Source organism: Temnothorax nylanderi, unplaced genomic scaffold, assembly GCF_030848795.1.
Source record: "Temnothorax nylanderi isolate EJ_2023f unplaced genomic scaffold, tnyl_v1.0 TNYL_tig0137_pilon, whole genome shotgun sequence".
Lineage (NCBI taxonomy): Eukaryota > Metazoa > Arthropoda > Insecta > Hymenoptera > Formicidae > Temnothorax > Temnothorax nylanderi.
The window spans coordinates 296529-318376 of NW_027249199.1; the positions used below are offsets into that span (position 1 = coordinate 296529).

The following is a 21848-nucleotide window of genomic DNA, read 5'->3' on the forward strand; positions in this document are numbered from 1 at the left end:
AATATGATTTGGTTAACGATGAACAATGAGAATGTCAAATATAATTCTATGCTTGTTGGTTGCGATATTGTTATATGCATCAGTTAAAACAAATGGCATATACCTTTTATACATTTGATAGAAACTTTAATTGGCTTTCCTATACAGAATACCGGCTGAAAATGATCAGAAAATAATTCTATTTTTGTTGAAACATTGCCGGGAAAAAGTTTCACAAATCGAGTTCAATTGTGATGAAGAACGAGTTATTTATATCACGATTTATTATCAATATTACGTAAGAGGTAAAAATTAATAAAAATAAAGAAAAATTTGTGTGTGTGTGTGTGTGTGTGCGTAACATGAAGCAGGAATTGAAGGAATACTCTAATTGCTTTTTTTAAATATAGATTATAAACTAATTAATTTAAGATTATATTATGTATTGCCCCGCTGTCGCCCGATGCCTCCTAGGCCTCCTCCTCCTCTCCTCGGTCCTCCTTCGTTGTCGCACCTCCGCGCTCCGTCTCTCACTCACCCGCGACGTTCACGAAAATCGACGATATCGTCGCTTATGATCGCGCGACACTTTGCACGGCACTCCCGGTATTAATCTCGCGACGCGGCGCGTACTTTGTTACACGGCAATGGAAGAATTGTGGCGGAGAAGCTACGAACGAAACTATACGATCCGCTTGACGCCCGTCGGCTCGTAAGCTCGCAAGTAGACGCTAACATGGCGGAGAGAATTTCATAAATCGCTCGACAACTTCACTCAGTTCACTCGCCTGGAGCAACCGTCGCGGCGCGAGAACGCTACACTTGTGCTGAGTTAACTGCAATTAAATCATCGATTTATGAACACTGTGTCGCCCACGATCGCCAGATATCGAAACACAATTAAGTTATACGAAGTTAAACGTACGACGTGTTAATAGAGACTGTGATCTATAATTGCTAATTAAACACGTTGCGGCGTCATTCGATTTAGGCCGGGTCTGCTCGATTCCTTTATCCGCGTTCCGAAAACTTTATTCTGAAGCCGTATACGACGCGCGACACGACGACGCGAGTCAAATTGACGGTTGAGAAAAGCGAGACCGATCGTCCGAAATAATGTAATCAAATGCGATATACCTCGGAATCCGTATAAATATCACAGTTTTTCGTAATCTGAATAGTCGGACCGGCGCGGCGCGGCGCGGCGCGGCGATTGGTGTATTACTCCGCGATGCGATTCAGGAGTAACGACATGAGAACGGGGTCGCGGCCGTCGCTAAAGTCACTGGATTGATATCTAGTGACTTCAGCCGTCGCGGGTCGCGGCCGTCGCGGCCGTCGCGGGCACCGCGCGGTAACATGTGTAGCGGGGATAGAGGGCAGACAGGGTGACTAGACGCGGTGCGTACGTTCGGCGTGCCTCGTCAGCCTACCCCCCACTCCATCTCCGCTACTCATGTTTATCGCGGCGCTCGCGACTCCCTTCTCCCTTCTCCCTTCTCACGTACGTCGTTGCTCTCGGAGCTCTCGGGTCTCGGATCGCATCGCGGAGTAATGCGTATCGTTGGACTCCGGTGATTGAGATTACGGAAAACTGTGATATATATCGAATGTTTGTGTGATACATGTGCTTCGCGGACCTTTATACGGACGCCGAGGTATGTCGCATTCGGTAATATTAACTTTCGATTACATTCTTTCGGGTGATCGGTCTTGCTTTTCTCAACCGTCAATTTGACTCGCGTCTCGCGTCGTGTTCGTGCGGTCTTTGGAATAAAGTTAGCGTCGTTTTCGGAACGCGGATAAAGGATACGAGTGAGCCCTAAAGTCGAGTGACGCCGCGTGTTTAATTACCGATTGTAGATCGCAGTCTCTATTAACGTCGTGCGTCGTGCGTCGTGCGTTTAACTTAAACGTATTCAATTGTGTTTCGATATCTGGCGACAGTGGGTGACATACGCAGTGTTCATAAATCGATGATTTAATCGCAGTTAATCAAGCAGCAAGTGTATAGCGTCCTCGCGACGCGACGGTTGCTCCGGGCCGCGGGCGAGTGAAGTTGGCCGCGCGATTACGAAATTCTCTCCGCCAGCGTCTACCTGCGTGACGTCACGGGTCAACGGGCATCAAGCGGATCGTATAGTTTCGTTCGTAGCTTCTCCGCCGAGATTCTTCCGTTGCCGTGTAACAAAGTACGCGCCGCGTCGCGAGATTAATACCGGGAGTGCCGTGCAAAGTGTCGCGCGATCATAAGCGACGATATCGTCGATTTTCGTGAACGTCGTGAGTGAGTGAGTGAGTGAGTGAGTGAGTGAGTGAGTGAGTGCGCCGCGACGGAGATGCGACAACGAAGGACTAAGGAGGACCGAGGAGAGGAGGAGGGAGCCTGGGAGGCATCGGGCGACAGCGGGGCAACCGTGAGGTAATTGTTATTATTTATTTATTATTTTGCTCTGCTGTCCTGTGGCGGATTTCGTTTCTCAAGCGCGACTTGATTCGCTCCTTATTCATTCGTAATACTCATTCGTTCGAGGTTTAACTCCGGCGCAATTTCTTGCTTTAATGTAAAAATATTTTTATGTTACAGATCAACGCAGGATAATACCGAGAGTGCCGTGCAAAGTGTCGCGCGATCATAAGCGACGATATCGTCGATTTTCGTGAACGTCGCGAGTGAATGAGTGCGCCGACGGAGATGCGACAACGAAGGAGGACCGAGGAGAGGAGGAGGGGGCCTGGGAGGCATCGGGCGACAGCGGGGCAACCGTGAGATAATTGTTATTTACTTATTATTTTGCTGCTCTGTGACGGATTCCGTTTTTCAAGCACTTGATTCGCTCATTACTCGTTCGTAATACTCATTTTTTCGTTCGAGGTTTAACTCCGGCGCGATTTCTTGCTTTAATGTAAAATTATTTTTATGTTACAGATCAACGCAGGGTTACAGCTTACAACTCCGCTGTTGCGCATCGGTCGGTGAGTTCAAATGGACTAATATATATTTATAACATATTCTCTCTCTCTCTCTCTCTCTCTCTCTCTCTCTCTCTCTCTCTCTCTCTCTCTCTCTCTCACTCTCTCACTCTTTTTATTATACAGGTTACGCGCGGATACTCGGTGATAGTGATAGGGGACCGTGGCTTCTCCGGTATCCTGATTGACTAACTATAAAATGACAGTTTGATATGCCCAGTTAGCCTACCTTCATTCCATCTCCACCACTCATGCTGCCGAGAAGCCGCGGCCCCACGTGATATAAAATCACGATAAACTTATTTCGTTCTTTGCGATCAATAAACTGTTATCTTACAGTTGGCGGTTTATTTTGTAGATTGATTGGCATTACCTAAGGTAACAATTAATTCTGTTCAATTAAAAAAGTATTTTGAAATGGAAATATTGTTAGTTGAATCTTAATTAATGAAAGGATTTCAACTGAGTTAATTCGTACATAAATGTATATTATTAAAGCTCATTTGAGACAATCTGTAATTCAGAATTTACAATAGAGTTTGTTATATAAGTTTTATAATGTTATATTCTGAATAATATACATTTAAGAATCATCAAAATACATGAGTATATAAAATACATATTAAAATACGTACATTTATCAAAAAGCACGAGATATAAATTTGTAGACAAAATTCCATTGTAAAATCTGCCACAAATTATAGATTGTCTAAAATGAGTCTGATATATTAAATTGTTCAACTATTCTCTAATCTACCTCTAATCGAGGTATTCTTACGTTTATAGTATTAACTATATTATGTATTTGAAGCAATTCGGTTGATTAAACCGTCTTCGTAAACGAGATATCGTTCGCCAACCAGACATGCCAAGGATCTCTCGGAATATGAAGAAATTTAATATTCAAGACGTACCGCGAACATTTAGAATTTGAAAAGAATCATCTTAATGCAGCACAAAGGCGGAATGCGTTGGTGTGGGAATTGCAATTGCGTAAGGGAGTGTATAACGTGCCAGTCGCATCTGCGGATAAAATCTTTTTCGCTGTAACACGTGGAATTACCCGCTTCGATTCACCTTCCCTACCGTTTCCTTATTTACGCAACAAGGGGAAAAAAACGATCTTATAAGAAGAAAAGTATTTTATGCGAAAATCCATTCTCTACAAAATATGTATACAAGAATAATACGATAATTCCCAATCGCTGTACAATACAACGTAAACTGATCGTTGAAAATGTTTCGCAAACCTATTTACGATCCAAAATTAATTCATTTATGAACTAGATGTCTCAGATTGGCATTTTTACGTGTTTTTATGCAAATGCAATCCGTGGATTACGTGCTTTACAGGGTGTTTAAGGGAAAAGTGCAAAAAAAAACGCGTACTTTATTCGTCGATTTATCTTTTGTTCATTCTACGGTACATTCGCAGTTACCACGATTGCGCGCGGCAGTACTCGATGGCTTATGAGCTACCATATTCCGCGGTATGTTGCCGCATCGTCCTTCGATATGGACGGCGGCACGACGACCGGCAGCGCGAATCGCGCGGCTTTCTATCGCCGCTATCTTTACACCCGGCACCGATACGGCTTCCCGTAACAGTAAAGTATCGATATCGCTAAAATAACCGGAACGTATATGTACGGTCTTTGAAGCCGAAACCATATATACACGGCGCGGCGCGGCACAGGATCCTGAAATTCCCCCAGTAACGTTCCGCCGTCATCGTCATACGATTCCGAACGATAGAGACTGTTGGAGTATAGTTGGCATCTTGCTCTACGATTTCACGAGCGCGGGATAACGACACGTCGGATCGATAGTTTGACGATTTTTGAACATTTGCCACTTCCTTCGCCGAAGCTTTGTAAGCTCTATCAAGCCTCGCGAGATGATACGTACCTAGCGCAATATAACGTGTAACGTTCCACAATTTCTTATTCAGACAGGAATTGATTGAGAAAATCTATCATATGAGAAATAAGATAATTTTAAAATTGTTTTTGGAAAAATTCTTTCTTTCCATTTTGAAAAATTAATAGGTACTTCTAATTGAGTCATTTTTGTCTTTAAAATTACAGAATTTCTCCCGTTACCTAATTTGGTTTCAATAAATTCCTTTTAGAAGGAAAATAATGCGGTAGCATGATTAAATAGAGAAAGTGCACGTTCGGGAGGCCATCTGCGGCGACATCGCTTCGCAGAAAATATCGAAGGGTGAACAGATGATCGGCACGTGATCGCTTTGTATACGTGTTATGCATTTGCGAAATTGCAGTCCGCAGGCGACATGGCTCGTGGCTATAGCAATGTTGAAATTTAATAGGATATTGATACTTTTACTTTTTGTATCAAATACCACAAGTATCGGCATTTTCTACATACTCGATATTTCTCGTTCATAAATATTGATATTGATGTTGTCCGATGCACAAGAGGCGAAGACCTGCTGGACAATTAAATTCAACCGATGAAAATCGACGCAACTTGGCGCATCTATTCATCTCATCTTTATTCAACACGCTTCGTTCTTGCCCTTTAGCTATTCCAACATTCGATTATAATCGAAGATAAATCATCGATGGTAAAAATACTCGGTCTAAAAAGCAAAATATTGATACTGTCCATGTTCTACTTCGCGCGGCAATTAATTCACCCCAATAATATCGATTTCATCCGCGATTTGGTGTCGTTTTCGCGATTCTACGGAACGCGATCTCGCGACGGGAACTGCTTCCGTCGAATCGATAGTCTGTATTAATGCTCGTACGGCGAAACTTGGAGAGCTGAAGCGTGCCAAGCCGAATCAATTTTCGGATACCGAAAACCCGTAATAGCTCTTCGAAGGTTCCCGCGGCAAAGTTAAAGCGGTCTCTCGTCGAATTTGTGCGAACGGAAAGACGAAACTCGTGACTGCACGGCTATTAAGAAACCTCTCTCGCTGACGAGACTATCCGGAGATAAATATCGAGATAAAATACTCACCTCCTTTCCTGCGCGAGCACCGTATTAATAAACGCCGTTGAGTTAGCGGAAAAAAATAAGCTCGCCGCGATTAGCGACGCGACGCTTTTAGCGACGCTTTTGCATTAAACTTCGATTTCAGAGTAATTCGAGGACATTTTTTTCCTGCTTTATACGTGGTCCACCCGGAAAGTCTAATTGCGGTTATTTGTCTTCCGTGTTGCAACAAAATATATAGAGTATTCAAAAATTGTGGGTGGAAGATTTAGAGGCGTATTCTTTTGTGTGAGCTTACAAGAGAAAATCTCCAACTCGGAAATTAAAAAAAATCATGAAACTTTGACAATACATAGAGGATATCCTGACATGTAATAACTATTCTTTTGCTGCCCAAGTTTATCCTGAATTGATAAATTTTCTAATCGATAAATTGAAAAGAAATAAGTTCTTTCTATAAAAATTTGTTTTATTTTCTTATGTTAGTGAATAATAAAACAAAGAAGAAAAATAGGCTAACCTGAAAGGTTGATTTTACTCTTTCAGACTGAATTTGGGCATAAGAAAAAAAATTATACAACATTTTTCATGTACTACCAGAGTTTCATAATTTTTTGAATTTCTGATTTGAATATCTTTTATTGTTAATGTAACAACAGTTAAAGACATAAAGTATCTTATTTTACTATATTATTTTTTATAGTTGCCGATTTAAAAAAAAGCAAATTTACGTTAATAATTTTTGGTCATATTTTACATTTTCCTGGGAAAACTGTGATAAAAATTTTTTTTGTCCCGCGTGTATATTGCAATATGGATTGCTTGTCATAAATAATATTTCTTTCTAATATCAGAAAAGGCAGGACGCATTTTTATGCATGAAAAGTTCTCGCGATTCGTATTATCGATAGCGATCGTCTCAGTTCGCTGAATCATGACGATCTTAAAGTGCGCTCTCTCCACGCTAACTAATCTCCTATTTCTCTGGAAGTAGCAAATTCAATTTTCGCCATTCAATAATCATAAATACCAGACTCGAGCGGTTTCGTTATAAAATGGCGAACTCGTTCGATTCTATTGGACAATTATCGTGTAATATCTACACCTGGAGGTGATATCAAATTTAATTGACATCGATTTGTACAGCGGCACACTGTATCACTGAAGTCCGATGCGAATAACCGATATTAATTGCATTAAGATAAATTGCATACTATTAATTTTAGCTTATGACATAAAACCGAATTCTAATACTGGTTGAATAGTACGTATTATAAAAACGAAGTATTTTATTTATACATGAAGGTACAACAAAACGAATGGGACATATTCATTTGTACTGTGTGCGTAAATATGTTTCAAAGATAAATTATACAATATTAATTTTAGCTTATGACAACATAAAACCGAACTCTAATACCGGTTGAGTATTATTGTTAAGGAAAAGTATTTTATTCATACATAAAGGTACAAACAAAACGAATGGGACATATTTATTTGTACTGTGTGCGTAAATATGTTTCAAAGCTGCTTTCAAAAGTTAAATTTTATCTAGTTATTTCATTAAAACTTCCCATTTGTTCATACAGAACTTGACAATTGCACTAGAACATAGTAATAATAACTGTAATGTAATTGGGGGTGAAAAGGCTATATTTGAATTTTTGAAGCAATTGGGCACTACCTAGTGCCAATACTAGTAACATAAATCAAATTGTACTGGCAAAAAGTTTTCATTGCACTGCTCTCATATACAATCGGATACATCAACGTTACCCAGCGCATTTGCATTCAACGACCGAATTTCTCTTTAATATTTAAGAAGAATGTCTCCTTTGTTACATAACGTTTTGTATTCTTACATGATTTTAATTCTTTAAACGTCTCGTGTTTGCGAAAAATGAGAAAATAATATCGCGCATAAAATCGTGAAGAATTGCGAATCGTGAAGACTTATGGATTGTGGATCGCGAATGCGAACCAGGTATTGTTAATGCGATGGAGCATAATGAAATCCATACCTGAGGATAGGGCTCCTCCTGATACGGTGTCCTGCGATGGCACTCGTCGTAACACCTGGCGTCGTAGCCGCTGGGTGGCCGTGGGTACGGGTCTTGCGCCGCTACCGCGGCCGCGCAGCAGTCCGGGATTTGCGCCTGGTAGGTTTCGTAGGGACACTTGGGATCGGGCTGGACCGATCGCGGAGCCTGGTGAACGCGCTCCTGCGGCCCGCCTCCGTAACCGGCGCTGCCGCCGCCGCCGCCGCCGCCGCCGCCGCCGCCGCCACCGCCGCCGCCGCCACCGCCATCGCCACCGCCGGCGTGATGCATCGTCGTCGTCCACTCTCGCGGACCTCCTCTCGCCTGACCTCGCACCACACCACCACCACCTTCCCCCGATCACTGCATCCTAATGCCGCGTTGCGTGCGATACGCGATCGAATCCGCGGCCTCGGCGAGCCTCGTCTCTGTCGCGCGGCCCTCTTCGCACGGGTCCATCCTCACCACGCCACTATACCTTGCGCTCTCTTCTCCTCTTTGCGAGCATCGGATCCCTCTAGCCCATCTCCGAGTCGTACCTGCGCGCGATTATCGCGTGTAAGAAGCTCATTGTCTTCGCGTGCATCAATTCGTCAAGTGGGAATGCAGCACCGCGGACGTCGCCCGCGCTCGCGCCCGCTCGATGCGCCTGCATCCCACTCGAATTAATGCACCGCATTACAGCCCGGACTAGTGTAACTCTGAGCCATCCGTATCCACTCTTAACTGCCGAAAGTAAACCGCCGGCTTTGCTCTTTACCTACTTTGCGCGCGTATCTACGAGTTAAGGGGGGGGGGGCTTTTTTACGTTATTTACTCGAGCTCTTTTAATCTTAGTCCCTTCGGGCGCTTTTTCAGCGTCGTCCCGTAGCGTAAGCTTTTAGATACTCGTACTCGCAGAACAGCGATGCTCGATCAACGTGCCAGACTTGATCCACCCATTGATCTTCTCTGACCCCTTGTCTAGAGGAGTGTACGGTGTTGCTGTGTAAACTAATGAGTTTGCAAAGAGTAGGATGAAGAATCGATCCTCGCGGCGGATGCAATTTTGACACGTTAAGAATGCTAATGCGCAGCGTCGGGTATTCGTAAGCTGCTTTTGAGACACGTGACCGACTGTTACATCAACAGACGTCGACCGTGAGGACATTCCGCGTATCTGATCCGCGATGAATTTCATGAAGTTTATCTGACCTAATTCTATCGAAAATCCATCCGTCTTTTACGGCGAAATAAGTTTCGTCTCTTTGAAAATCACACGTGCTTCCCTAATTTAAACTTACAACGGCCTTGGCTCGAGCCGATACATCCTCGTTATAGATCTCGGATATTTCGGTTATGCACGAGACTAAGTTAGATGAAGTGTCTGTGCATGGACCGTAATTAGTGCCTCTTAATTTATCGCGGCAAGGACCATACAAGCGCGCTCGGTTGAAACTTTGATGTAGCGATAGAGCAGCATATAGGCGAGACCGTGTAAAGACCTAACGTGCCTATTTGGGACACGTTGGCGTGTCTTTGCCACGGCTTTCGAATATATTAATCGCGAAAGGCGCACCGGATCGATCGTCATATTTAGAACAAGTATCCCGCGCACCCGTTTCTCTCTGTTGAAATAGTTACATGTAGCTCGATTAGCATAACGGAACAAAGATGACTTAAACTTGCATGATATCTGAATACATGAACACATATCGAGGAAACATGACATAGAATGCAGTCTACTTGCACTTCAAATGATCCATATTTTCTTTGCTGACACGTGAAATTATAAATAATTAATATGCAATATGAACTATTATGTTTTAACAAGAAAACACCTTTTTTATTGCGCTCCTGTAATATAATGTATAAGAAATATCAGGTGTACCTACAAGTCATTCTCTGGTGCACGAGGGCGAATACAGCTGAAATCTCTAGGCATATTGCTGGACTTGGAAACGGAAAAAAATACAACGCTTGTGTCAACCTCTGGTACAAGCGAAATATTTAGTTTCCGTTCTGCTTGTTCGCAAACAAAATATTTCATTTTTATTTTCATCAACTAAAGTGAAAAAAAGCTTTTAAAATAAATTTAAAATTTTAAATAAAATTTAATATAAAAAAATATCGCTTTTTACAGTAAACGATTGTTCCTGCAATTAAATGTCGATGGAATTTTGTGCTGCGCACGCGTTAAATACGTGTTATTTTAAAATTAATTAAATATCATGTAGTATTTCATTTATCTGGTTATAACAGGAATGCCATTATTATTTATCTCTCATTATAAATTCTGATTAAAAATTCGTAACTGAAATAATTATTCTGTTTTTGTTCTTATCAAGATTTCAATTAATATCGTTATTATCTCAGCTTTAATATCTGGTCGGGCTACCTATATACATGATGCCGATGATAAACTATTAAACTATTAAACTTATATCGTTCACTATTATAGTTACAGATAGTAGATCAACTAGATATAGACACTAACGCTATATTGAGCAATCATTGCCTTTTGTGATCTCGATTATAGAGACGCTTTGTAGGAACTGTAATCCGCATACAATATCTATAAGACGTCAATACTGCATTTAACTTGCGAATCGTTTCATTATTTCACTCAGATACCCATCCAAAATCGATCAATAATTGATATTAATACGAGTGTAATTTTTCACCTTATTTCTGCGTGAATTACGATCGCAATTTTCATCCATTTAATAAATTAACACAAATATAATTTATGAAATTGTTCAATATTGTACGAAATGAAAGAGAGAAGGGGAAGAAAAGCGAAAATGAGCAGCTGCCTCGTACAATCGTAAGTGAAAAATACAATCGTGATCTATGATATAATATTTTGATCAGTAAGTATATCAGAAAATTGTTTACAACTAAGAAAGATATTTCTCTCTCACTGAGAGAAAGAACAATTCAACAAAACTTTTTGGATTCAACAAGAGATTTTGTTATTATTGCAAAATTAATTAGCCCTCGCAGCAAAAAATGTTGGTTGTTCACATAGTAACAAGACCTTTCTCTCAGTGCTCTGTGAAAATCATGTTTTCATGGAATAAAAAAAGTTACTTAATTTGGGCTTTAATTGTTCATTGTCAACTCGATTTTTCTGCGATAAACATGCAAGTGATGAGTAATTACAGATTTTGTTGACGGGATAAAATCTAATATCTCTCTGATGCGTGATATCGATCAGCTTCGAGCATATCCAATATGTATACATCGCGAGATCTTTTTTGTAGCGATTCAGAACAATTGGTAAGGCGCACTTTCGCGACTGATACTCGAGGCAGCCTCATTATTACCCGCAACACCTCAGCTCTCACCTATCTATTCGCGACGAGTAGTACGTTTCGGATGTTGTTCGCGTGTGTCGGAAATCAAAAATCCCTCCGCAAATACTTCGGAAGATATCAGCGGCGATTCTATACCTCCACTGTATCGCAGACGGCATAACTTGTTTCGACCAACAAACGCGAACGTGCTCGGAACTGCGAATCCGCTGATTCTCTTGAGTGAATTAGACGCTAGGAAGGTATCTCGAAGGAAAATTTTTCGCAGTGCAAACGTGGATTTTTCAAAAAATTTAAAATACAGTTTTGGTATATAAAGTTTCCTCGATCTCTATTCTTTTTTTTATTACGGTAGGAATAAAAGGAATATAATTGTAAAGGTGCAGATTTGAGCATTTTTTTAAATTTTCAGTTCAACTATTTATTTTTTAAAATTGTTTCTTTTTCATTCTTTAATTAATTACAGAAATAATTTTGAGGTCATTTTTTAAAAAGGGACAGATTGATCCGATATAACTGTTCTTGAAAATAAAGGACTTTTCGCGAACTAAGTCTTTTCAGCGCAGTTAAATAGAAAAATCTATCCCATTTACTTTCTATCTCCGAGTTTTAATTCGAGTTTTAAGCACTAAGATATTCCCATGCCCGAATATTTAAAAGTTTCAGCATACCCCAATGGAATTTTTTCCGAGAAAAAGCATAAATTATCTATATGGGGGATTTTAGGACAGCCACAATATTAAGATTATGTTGTTAAATCGATGTGGAGATATGTGATCATTCTACATGATTTCTCGCATAATTCGCAAATAAAACGAACGTCCAGTGATGCATCGTAGGATCGGAACGAGCCTACAGCTCCGGCGCAAACACAAACGCGCGCGCAATCCAGCCATGAGCTCTCCCTCGGAAACTCGGTTCGATCACGAATTCAGCGTGCGCGCGCGTAGCGGCCGCGCTCGCTCTCCCGCCCCGGTGGATTCAGTTCCCTTTTGTTTTACTTCGCCTCTCATCTCTGACCGCTTCCCGTACCGCATTCTCGGGGCGACGGCGCGGCGGTGCTCTCGGTGTACGTGTTCTTATCCTGTATTTCCGCCTCCCGCGAGTTCCGTTCACGGCGAGCGATAGCGGAACACCGTCTATGAAAACCAAGGATCCTCCGGACTCTCCCTCTCTCTCTCCCTCTCTCTCTCTCTCTCTCTCTCTCTCTCTCTCTCTCTCTCTCTCTCTCTCTCTCTCTCTCTCTCTCTCTCTCTCTCGATGATCTGCGGAGCGGCAGCGGAACTCTGGGAGGATGATAGGGCGAAATAGAGCGAGATAGTACGGAAAGCTCGTTGAGACTGCGACTTCCGGCGCGCGGTACTGTTTTATTCATCGTCTGTAGTCACAGACTACCACCTGACCAATCCGTGCATCCACAGTCAATTCTGCAAACACTCGATTAATCAACCAGAATCCTATTTTCATTTTGCTATTCTGAAACTTGTACGCGAAAAGCAATCGCCTCTCGTCAATCGGCGCCTGTCTACCTGCCTTCTATTAGCGGATCTTATAATTTCTCGCTTCTTTGAAATATGTACGAATTTTTCTATTAATATTGAAGAGTGGAGAGATTTCTCTCTCTCTCTCTCTCTCTCTCTCTCTCTCTCTCTCTCTCTCTCTCTCTCTCTCTCTCTCTCTCTCTCTCTCTCTCTCTCTCTCTCTCTCTCTCTCTCTCTCTCTCCCCACGTCTCTCTTTCATTTTTATTGAATTACTGAATAACTTTCGGTCGACTTTCCTATAACAAAAATATTGAGGTTGAAGTGATTGATTATCAAGAAGTTACAACGAATTAAGCTTCCGGATTACAAGTATTAGGTAAATTATGTTTTACTTGTCCGGCAACTTTTAGAACTTGACAGAATTTCAAATTCAGTTATCAATATTTAACGTTGGAATTTCAAGCGTTGCGAAGAAGAATAACATCTGATAAAATTCTCGTTGGAAAAAAAAATCAACTTGAAATTAGACGAAGAATTCGAAAGTTGTTGCGAAAGAGTGCTCCGGAACATTTTGTATATTTACAAGAATCTTAAGAATCACCGAGATTGTCGATAGAAGAGCTCGTTAGTAATAAGACGACTCTCCGAGCGCGCAAACTTGGGAAAGTTTCAATAGACCGTCGAAATCTTCTCGGGGCAGCTTGAAGCTTGATCGGAATGTATTTGCCGACGTTTTAATATTCCATGACGGAACGTGACTACGTAGTGACGTTTCGTACATCTACTTACGGATTTTTATGCGCTTTTCGTGCTGCGGTACGTCACAAGGGTCATACGTTGCGCTACAACTGAAGTTTAATAAAATATCTCAGACGACGTAGCACATTCAACTGCAGCGCTCGAACGCTTCCCGCCGATATTGTAAAACTTTTAAGGTAGAGCTTCTTTACGTGGCTTGCATTATCGATCGATATACGTGCGCGCGGTTTTGCGGAATTGTGAAGCATTAATCGAGCCTACAATAACGACCTGACTTGAGAAATGTTGTTTCGGGAAGAATAAAAAAAAATGGTGGTTTTAAAGGGAATTATTTGGCAGAAACATATAAATTTTTCCTGTAAACAAGTTAAGTAATATAATAGAATAATTACGAAATAATTACAAAATCTATAATGTTTATTATGCTTAATCACGTAGATGATTCCAGCCAGAAGCGACTGCATTGCTTAGTACAGATTTTTATGACTTTCACCGCTAAAAAGATTTTTGAAAATAAAATATTTTGAACGATAGCTATATAAGATTTGTTTGATGTAACAGTAGCTTAAAATGACCGTATTCTTCATTTTTAATCGCTCATATATGTATTAATAAAAATCGTGCCAGAGAGACGTGCAATCGGTCTTTGCGAACAAGCGTAAACCTGTTGCACGGATTGATGCTTCTCTCACTTTCGGCGAATAGAAAAATATCTCGCTGCGAAACTACTACGCTCTCGCGTGGATTTCGTCGAGGTGGACGGTACGAGGGCGACGTCGCGCGTCGTCGCGGCACGGCCGAAGCAATTTCGTCGCCGTGGCGAAATTGCCGTTAGATCGGCCAGATAATTTTCTCTCTTCTCCGGTGGATCCGAGGGTGGCTCGCCGCGCCGGAGCGAGAGGAGTCTTCATCATTTAAGGACGAACCGGGCGCCCAGCTCTTCGTCGGATCATCGCGATCATCAATCTTCGCGAGGCAAGGGTAACACGTTCATCTCCCAATTACGAGGCCTCTTCCTTCCGGGAAGGAAGATTTGCATCTCAGAGGTAGATGCATCTTTTGGTTAGGTTGGAATCGACTCCCAGCGACTTTATAAAGACATTCAGTTTATATGTCTTCCACGAGAGAACCATTTCCGTTCCAAGATGAATGACGCTCATGATAATTTAGTTCATTCGTTTACACGAATATTCGTATATAAAAGGTGCTTATAATGAAATAAGTCAAATTGAATCTCAATGTTAAATGCAATAGAAATATATAGAAAGTTATTAAGAAGAAATAGGGAAAAGTTATTTTTATCGAAGACGTAAGTGTAGATTGCAAGCGGTGTGCTAATTGTTAAATTGTTTCTCTATGATACGTCTCAATAATAACACTAAATCCCTCGGTTACAACTAAAGCGCATGCGATGGCCCGGAAACCTTCTATTCTGAAGAAATGGAAATGGTCACGAAAGAAAGACAAAAGTCTTCCTTTTGCAAACTACAAGTAATGTTTTTTCAAATGGAATGGTCTCCAGAAAAACTGTATACTACCGGATACTCTTTTTAACTCGTTTAAACGCAAGGATCAGTTAGGACAACATAATGCAGTGAAAGAGAAAGAGGTCAACTACTATTATTGCAAGCTTTATGCTAGTTAATTATAATTTTATATAACGACGTAAGGTGTACAATGATATAAGACCGAGTGGGAGGGAGAGAATTCCTTTAGAATCTGCTTCTTTTTAGAGCTTGATCGATAAAATAAAATTTACAGCTCGTTGATTCAAAATCCATGTAAGTACATCGGCGCTTTGGCCCACGCCTTACCTGTACTCACATCACTCACTCACCGATCGATATAATTTTCTCGTCTCTCTTCGAAATTGTCCGTGTTTTCCCTCTCGCTATACTCGCGTATATGGCGATCGCTGGTAAGGATTTCCTTACGATATATCCTTGCCAGGTCGCAATCTCGCAACCTGGACGTGTCCCGATCGTAAACGCATACGCGCAACACGCACGTGCACGCGAGAGATATACCCGTCGTGCCATTACGTCGATAATGACATGCGGCGACGTGTTACGCTCCGATAGGTCGGCGCTACTCGAAATCCTGTGTCGGGGGCCTGCAAATCTGCGATGCAGGACATGCGATATGTAATCACTGGGAAATTGCTCTGAAATTAATTTTCAATTGTCAAAGTTGCTGAAGTGGATTTTCCATAAAATTCAATGTTAAACGCTGTACGCAAATAAGCTGTTTGTTTTAAAAGCTGTATAATTTGCATTTAAAAAATCGCATTTGCATTGCATTTAAAAATTAAAAGAGATTTAATATTTCGGCGTAAATTATCAGAACAGAATTATTAAACGGAATTATTATTACACAGAAGTTTACGCGCTACTTTTTATTTGTACAGTAGTAACAAAATAATTAAATAATAGATATGTATGCACATGTTGGATGTAGGAATCATACATCGAGAATTACCGAGAATAAAAAAAAATCTGTAATTTTTAAATAATAATAAAAACGAAACTTGTAATTTAAATAAAAACTGAAATTAATAATGGAGTAATGGAGTAAAAAAAAACTGAAATTAAAATAACCATGTATACATATAACACATCAGAATTTCCCAGTGGTCTATTTCTCGCGTAAAACGCGAATGAATCTGCAATAGTATCTTATTTGAGCGGCGATCCCATATATTACATGTGATATAACGTTATATCATACCTCTCTTGCTCGAGATGTAAATATGTAATACAGCAAATATTATCTGACAAGACCCATGTAGAACTTTTTCGCCGTCGACGGGAAAATATCGATATTGTAATTTACATATCTGAAATTACCTGCGGCGCGCTATATCACACTTATCGATGCAAATCGAAAACCCGCGCTCGTTGCGAAATCGTATGTAGCGCAATTGAAATTTGCGATGATTCACGATCGTCGCGCGTCGGTTCGGACATACGTTGCTCCGGGCGCGCACCGAGGTTGTTAATTTAAATGTTAAGCGCGGATAATTTTGCTATTGCGACGATCGCATCGTATCGCTCTCGTCACAAATTGTAAGGTGATAAGCTCGTCTCCCGGCATTTTGTAGGTCGCGTATGTCATCCGCGTTTTCTTGGACGCACGCTAGATCCGTCAGCTAGCTCTCCTTTTTTCCGATAAGAAAAGACTCGCGCTCTTGACAGGACGATCAGTCAAGATCGAGCAGGGCAAGACGTTCATCCAGCGCCAATTACTAAGCTTCGCTTCGAGAAGAAGTAACAATTTGCCTCCATCTTCTTTGCTTCGGCGTTTCTCCAGTATATTTTCAAACCTAATTTTAATCAATGAATGTTTACGATTAAATCCGGAATGAATTTTAATCTATCATGTTTCCCTTTTCTCAATTTAACAAGTAGCGAAAGTAACGTCAGTAAAATTTCTCAGGTAAATTTTATCATATAAAAATGTAGACCGAATAAGGCTGTAATAATATCCTATGATCCTGTGATCGCAACGCATCAAAACTTGAATGCGAAATTTAAGTCGAGGCTTTTCGCGAGGCTCGATTGTAATACCGTCGCGATCTTATGAGTTCTCCGGAGAACTATGCCGATAAGTTTGATTAATTATGGATCGCTAGACGCGCGGCAGGATTATCCGTTTTCAGGGGAAATGCGAAAACGCGTCGGATACTTCCAATAATTCCGCCGTCTTCGTAATGCGAATGGGATTGGGTACCTTTTGTCTTCCCGTTCGTTTTATCGACCAATCATCTATCGCCCGGTCTCCTAATTTCGTTTCTATATTTTTTTTCGCACGACCTATCGTATCGTAGGCGGATGTATGGCAGAAGCCTCATCGATCTTAGTTACGAAAGTTTTTAAACATAAGAAGATCTATCCGTTAATTACACGTTTCTCGAATGGCGTGAAAGAGGGTTTTATGGCGGGTAAAACGTTAATTTCTACCGAGTCGAAGTGCATGAACCCTGCACGTATATTGCACTAATGACCTCGTTGGAATCAGCAGATACGAGAGCGGTATTCTTATCACGATGATATATTACGTTATCTTAATCTACGGACTGTCTTGAAAATCGCGTATCTTTTTGTCCATTCTTTTCGTTGAATTATTCGACCAGGTTACAATCCATTTATTCCTATATTCTTTGCAAAATTTTATTCGCATGTTTCTTTTTTTAAATTTTGATACACTCGTACAGCCTTCGATCATTATACTGCAGATTTACAGACTTTATTTTTTTTTGTTTTTACAAACTCAATGATAACCCTTCGATTCGTTTTGAACATGATCACTGAGTGCGCTCGCAATAACTCGTCACTTGATCTCGACGCGAGTACGCTGTAAGAGGCGATGTCCATTTTTTTTTATATTTTTCCCTCTTCGCATTAAAAGCTCAGCTTTGATATCCTGTGAGAGCTCGGGGTCTATATCCGCGTTTTCACGACATCTCTATATCGCTGTGTCGACGGGACGAAGTCGCGAAGATACACTGGTGGCGGTGGTCTTTTCGCGAGATCGTTACGAGATCTTTACGAGTTCCTTACAAGTTCGTTGCAAAGAACGAGAGAAAGAGAGAGAGAGAGAGAGAGAGAGAGAGAGCTGTCTGCACGGATGTAGATGCGAATCCTGTTTATCGAGTTCGCGTTCTTTACAGCGTTGTTCGCTTCCGCCGTTTTAGGACGGCCTAGATACAAGCGTCAAATAACGGCACGAAATGGCATTCTTCGCCTACTAACTTCCGAGGGAACATCTGTATCTTATTTTATCGACGTTCTTTTTTTTTTTTTTTTGCAATATGCGGTTTCCGCAAGCACAACAATTGCGAAAAGTATCTAAATAGATTCGACGAACATTCCGTTTTTAAAGAGAGTTTTTTTATTTAATCCGTTTCTAAACCCTTTAGCATTTATGATATCGTGTGTGCATTGTGAAAACAATGAGAATTAAATTGTTGTTCTCAGATGCTTTTTCAACTTTGTATATAAAAGATCTGAGACATTGCTGAAATCAAGTACGATAATAGAGAGTTTCTGAAGTTCGAAGCGAGGATTTCGGAATGCAAGGAAGTGATCAGGTGCATAAGAAATAGCTAAAGTTTATGCCCAACGGGAAAAGAATTAAAATATCCATACTCTACGATAAACTCCCACTTGCATTTGTATACATATAATCGAATGTCTGTTCTTGGAACGCGCAAATGTTTATCGTCACGTTTATCCAAATAAAATTAAATGTCTGCCCGGATAAGATAGACGCTATTGATCGGCAATGAGCCTTTTCCCTTCTACTAAAAGGTGGATTCCCGTAATATCCCTGCTTTCTCTGTGCAAGCGAAACGCAAAACTCTCGCAGTTTTCTTGCGCGCTCGCGATTTCAGAACGGCCACGTGACTCGCAGCCCGATCCGCTCGAGTAAGAAACTCGAGGATATTTCGCGGGAATTCCCGGGAATCCCGCCGATAACTCTCCCCGTATCTGCGCTGACTCGGCCATTTCTCCGCTTCCGCGAGTACGACATCCGCGAGAAGTCCGATAAAATGGAAAGCAAGAAAAAGAGAGAAAGAGAAATTGAGAGAGGAGAGGAGAGAGAGAGAGAGAGAGAGAGAGAGAGAAAGAAAGTTGTCGTTTATTTAGCGCTGCGCGATGCACTTTTTTTGGCTCCTTGAAAACGGAAAATATAAGACATGTTTGCGTAAAACAATATTTTCGGTATAATATTCTCGAATCTTATAAATGTAAATAATGTAACTTGTAGCAGAGCCAATGTCCTTCTCCGGCCAGAAGGAAAGAGATTTCGACTTGGCAATTCAACGATAAGAAATTAAATTCCTCCTATCTATTTTGTGTATTTTAGACGACTTTATCCTTATTGGTACAAACTTAGTCTGCTCTTACTCGAAATCTTTTACACGCATTCCTGTCATTGCCGCGAGTATCTCGGAGAAGAAATCGACGACGAGATTTACTCCGTTTGAACCTCGCCGAAGTCGTTACACGGCAAATGGAACGGGACTGCCAAAGAGTTTTCATGAGGAAAAGGGACATGCATCGTCGTCTTCGAAGATCGAATTCGACCTCACGACGAAAGGCTCGCGTACATCGCGTGAATAATAAACTCCGGAGCACTTCTTTCCAATCGCTATGTATTAAAACCGATCATCAGCCCCGTAGTCATGTTTTTAATCGCAGATTGCTAGATCGTAAAACGAGCGGCAGAAATAACCTCGTCATCGATCCGATAAACCGTGCTTTGCGGTACATTTTAATTTTTGAAAAAGCAATCAAAATGCGGGGGAAAAACGCGAGTATATTTAGCTCGATTCCAGCGTTGTTACGCATGAAATGTTGGTTTTCTACCGATAATCTTTTAGTTTTGGTGATATTGAATACGTTTAGCTGAAACAATTCCAATGCAAATACCTGACATTTTTTTCCCATAATCTCGTCTCGATAATGCTGGGAAATTTTAGAATCAAAAATGGTTTTCTGTACAATAAGAATTAAATCACTGTGCAATTGTAGTGAAAATTTAAAACCTTGTTCGGAGAAATAAAATCTAGTTTTATATATATAAATATACTAGTTTATCACGATATGTAATAACGGATCACGAAGAGATATTTGTTTCGTGAATTGTCGTGCAAGACAATTCGACTTTGGAGATTCGATTCATTTTGTATGCACCAGTTTAGTAAGAATAAATCAAATAATCCGACGTTTGCGATACATTCGTAAGCAAATTCGAGATTGTTTGAAACCGTTGCCTTGGAAAGTTTCATGCGAATACATTTAACAGGACGATCGAGCCGTGAAGACCTATCGAGCGAAGCGATAAATCGCCGAGGAGACACGGAAGATCACGAGAGAACGCCGAAGTAAAGCAAGATGAATGCCAGGAGAGAGAGAGAAGAAGAAAGAAAAAGATCAACGACGAAGAAGAGGTCACACACTTGAATTCGGCGAGCGGAAGACCGATGGCACGAATCGATATTCGCCGAGTGGCGACTTCATTGCAGGGTATCATATGAAGAATTTGTGACAATAACACACTGGGTAAGTTTATCTTGTATATTTATCTACACAGAATTGTTTACAATTCTGATGAAAAACAGTAGTATTTTCAGATTTTAGTAGTCGATTATTTAATAATGATTAGAATACATGTACAAAGATTGATATTTATCATACTCATAATTTTACAAGTTTGTTCTATAATGAGAAAACAACAAATGCACTAACTTGGATCTTATTGGAAAAAAATCCATTTTCCATTCTTCAGAATATAAATTTCGGAAACGCGAGAAACATGCGTTTACTTGGTATACACACGCGTGATTGCTTCTTGTCGTAACAGTCTGACGGTGTTTAATCGTTAATTAGATGTCGTTAAGTTTTATTAGTAATTGGATAAGTTTACGATGAGACGAAGACTCGGGGCACAATGCGTGCGATGCCTGCGAGGGCGGGCGTCGCCGTTGTGCGCGAGTGAACTTCGCGTTCGCGAGACGGTGAACTCGACAATGCGACGATTCACCGCTCCCAGGATGAACGTATTTACTTTCGAGCGTTTTCCTATTCCGCCTTTCAGTACACCTGGCAACAGTCTATTACGTGATATCGACAGACGTTGAAACTGCACGGCCGGTTCCGTGCGCGAAACAGACAGGCAGGCTCGCAGAAATCTCGCCAGAATTTTTGAAACTATTTCTCGCTTGCGCAGCAAGTTTATGTTCTCGAAAACCCGTTTCATATCTTTGCTCTTTCACGATAACATAGATTATCTTTTAATTTTATGGAATACAGTTTTTTATTGCAATTAAGATCTTCAGGAAATTCAAGGTTTTTAACATCAATTTATTGTAAAAATAATTAATTAAATCTGATACTTAGATGTTAGAATTTTATGATATACTCGAACATCTAAATTTAAATTTTACGTAATAGATGTCTTTATTTTTTTAATTTTAGCATTTCCTCTGGATTTTCTTGCTCTCCTAATTTCATGATACTATTACGCGTATATTCGGCCGAAGAAATTCACGCTTGTCGTGCAAATTCCACCCGGTTTTCCGCAGGTCGCACGAGGGAGAGAGCTCGCGACGTACGCGGATTTTCCCGCGATTTCCACGTGCTAACGAGCTCTGAGTTTCTTGCGTGAAATATATCGCCATAGTCGTACGCTTAAGCGGGTTGCGGTAAGGTCTGTAGGCCATTTCCTCAAGAGCTCGGAGTTTCCACCCGATTCCTCCGTCTTGTCCACGGCACTGCAGCGTTTTTCTCCCTCACAGTTCCTCTTCTTTCCTCAACATGAGCTTTCAGAAGACGAAGCGTGAGAGAAC

At 40.9% G+C, this 21848-nt stretch overlaps 1 protein-coding gene and 1 long non-coding RNA gene across 2 annotated transcripts in view; one reads left to right on the plus strand and one right to left on the minus strand.

Annotated features, from left to right (window-relative positions):
* LOC139777070 (dipeptidase 1) overlaps window positions 1-8162 on the minus strand; it is a 98189-nt gene extending 90027 nt beyond the window's left edge. The window contains exon 1 of the mRNA XM_071714267.1: window positions 7941-8162. The gene's annotated coding sequence lies outside the window, so the exon portion shown is untranslated. The remainder of the gene's footprint in view (window positions 1-7940) is intronic.
* Window positions 1497-21311, plus strand: LOC139777075 (uncharacterized). Its single transcript, XR_011719255.1, has 4 exons — window positions 1497-2401; window positions 2567-2745; window positions 2909-2955; window positions 20306-21311. It is a non-coding gene; the product is annotated as an uncharacterized lncRNA (long non-coding RNA).
* The last annotated feature ends 537 nt before the right edge of the window (window positions 21312-21848 follow it).